This window comes from Peromyscus eremicus, chromosome 5, assembly GCF_949786415.1.
Source record: "Peromyscus eremicus chromosome 5, PerEre_H2_v1, whole genome shotgun sequence".
Lineage (NCBI taxonomy): Eukaryota > Metazoa > Chordata > Mammalia > Rodentia > Cricetidae > Peromyscus > Peromyscus eremicus.
Window position 1 is genome coordinate 105,307,025 of NC_081420.1, and position 2,979 is coordinate 105,310,003.

Here is a 2,979-nt window from a genome sequence, read left to right on the forward strand (position 1 = left end):
ACCACTCAAAGGTGGTCTAGGTTTCTGAGCAAACATCCCAAGCTCCTTTGCTCACCCTACTCCCAGTCTTTCTTTCTTCGTAATGTGAGAGTGGATGTAGAATAATTATGCACTCAGTGTCCCCAAAACTTTAGCTATTTTTAAATACCAGAGTTCTGCTCTTTGATAGTTTTGATAAAAATTGGCTGGTACGTTGAATAACTCCACTCAAAAAGACATTCTTGGGAAAAGCTGCTATTCATTTGGTTATATATTTTTGGCTTCTGGGGAAAACAGTAGGGTTATGAGCTTGTAGAAAATAGAAGTGCCATGAAAGGGGAAAGATGAAGTTACTGCCACAGCCAATAGACTTGCCGAGGAACTCATTTCCAATGATACGGTCATTATTTAAACAAGTGTCTCCCTTGAAAAAACAAAGCAGACCAATGGAATTTTCACACTTCCTTCTTTGGTTTAATTGTCTATTTGTTTCAAAATGAAAGCTAATTAAAAGATTATTTTCATATGCTTTAATCACACTGCAACTAACTGTTGGAAAATTTGCAATTAATTGATGCAACAGTTGACATAAGAATGCGTTTTTTAAAAATAACATCACTATTTGAATACACAGAGTGAATCAATTAGTCCTTCATTAGTTCTGAGTTATTTGAAATACTTTGAAATACTAGTGTGTTTAATGTTTAATCATCATGGAAATATATGTGGCAATGGTGCTAGCTTGAGCAACTTGAATTAAATATGGCCAGTTGGGGGTGAAGAAAGCTCAGGGAGAAAGATGTCAGCCTTCCAACACCTGGATGTGGGCAATCCCACCCCCTGCTGAGCATATGCATGGTGAAGGCTGTTGTTCTTAAGGTGTCCATGCTTGTCACTTCACTAGGATGACTGCAAGCTGCTGTCAGTTGTAGTTAAAATTATAGTGGGGTAGAGCCTACCAAGGCAACCTGAGTCTAGAGGCCTCTACCAGAGTGCAGGGGATTTCAGGAGCTATGGAAGAAGTTGAGTGAGGGACCGGAAGCTCATAGGCTGGACACAGTCTGGCAGTCCTTTCCAACCACAGGAGATAAGTTTCAAGACCCTCAGTGGATGCCTGAAGCCAGGGACACTACCAAATCCCACATATGCTATATTGCTACACACACACACACACACACACACACACACACACACACTCCACAATACATTCTGTGGAGTTCTGTGCAGTTTTGTCTATAATTAACCTGAGACCTTTTGCCTTTTTACAATGAAAAGAAGCACTTTCCCACTTCTCTTAAGGGCATCTGAATTGCCAAGCATCTCTACCCTTAAGCCTTGGTGTTAGTGTTAAGATAACAGTGACTTGAACTCAAGCACTTTGAGAAGGAGAACCAATGCAGCTATTAAGTGGGGAGGACTGGACAACTTACACGGGATAAGGTGTGAGTTCATTGTCTTACCCCCTTAATTTCTCTCTGCACCTTCTTTCTTTCCCCTATTCTGTGGTGTTGGGGATCAAACTCTAAGGTAGACAAATGCCCTACCACCACCATTGAGCTCCAATCCTAACCTTCATTATGCTAATTAAAGTGGCATGCAATATAACAATCATAAACATTTTCATTTGATATCTCTAGATCATTATTGATTTTGATAAGTGAAACTATGGATAGTGAAAGTAACAATATGGGTAAGTGCAAGGAGGGGGCATTGTATCCATATCCTGAGGATCAGCACTCCAGTGAGAGGGACATCACTGGAGTCTTAGGCAGGTGCACTGAAGTCCAGTGGGAGCATGTTTCCCACAACAACAGAGTTGGACAGGAAGTCCTACCTGGCAGTAAGTCTTCAGAGGCCTCAGACATCAAGAGGCTCATTGGCAGGCAATGGCCATGGCTTTGGTCCACAGCTGGTAATCAAAGGGATCCATTCAAACCAGTGGTGACATGCTCCTTCCCAGGAGCTTCCTTATGGTCATCAGACATGAGTCACATCACAACCATAGGTCATATTTCACCTGGATCAGTGGGAAACACATCAAAAGGCTGTACGTTTTCATCCTCTGGAGACATGCCCATGGACAATAAACACACTTTCATATCTAGGCTTTGTACTAAGTTCGGTGCATTCCTTTTCTTATTTACTTCTCATAGTAACCCTCTGAGGCATGCGTGGATGTAAGCCCCATTGGAAAGCTAAGAAAATGAGCACAGAGAAGCTAAGGTTAAGGAAACTGAAGCATGGAGAGCATAATGTAGTTATAGGAAGCAGAGGAGGATAGAACTGGGATGCTGAAACAGGATTGAGATAATCCTTAAATTCCATTTACCCCCAGAACATAGATATCCTTTTCTAAAGAGCTGGCAGAGAGCAAAGAAAGGTTTGCAAGCAAAGAATAAGAAACACCTTAATGAGTGACATATAAAGCAAGATCTATTATCACGCTTTCCTTGTTGGCTTATAGGGGAAAATCAAGTCACACAAAGTATTCTCTCTAATATAGGGAAAAACATGACTTACATAGAATAGAAGATACTCTCTCTCTCCCTTCCCCTGCCCCACACAGACACACTTGGCAAGTGACTGAAGCAATGTTAGAGCTCAAGTCTTTCTGACTCCGAATTCCCTCTTCTTGGAATGTGGGTGAGTATTTTTGTGAGTGTACTATGTGTGCAAACAGAAAGCAGCAGTTCTCTTGGGGCACTGTGCCATGTTGGAGGCTCCCTCTGCCTTATCAATCAAGACAGAAAATTCAGAGAAAACACACATAGCTTTCACAGGGCCTGAGATGATGTCTTCTTTTCTTACCAAAACCAACAAGAATTTTTCAACTCAGAAATCTAAAAATGTCAAAACCCAAGACTGGGCTAATGATGGTGACAAACAGTCTAGAAAGCCTTACTGCAGATGCACTGTAAGGCCAGAGGTGACTTTCTCAGGTGGGTGAGGATGGTTTGGCACTAGGGAGGTTGGGGGTGATGGGCATTCCCATTTCTAAAG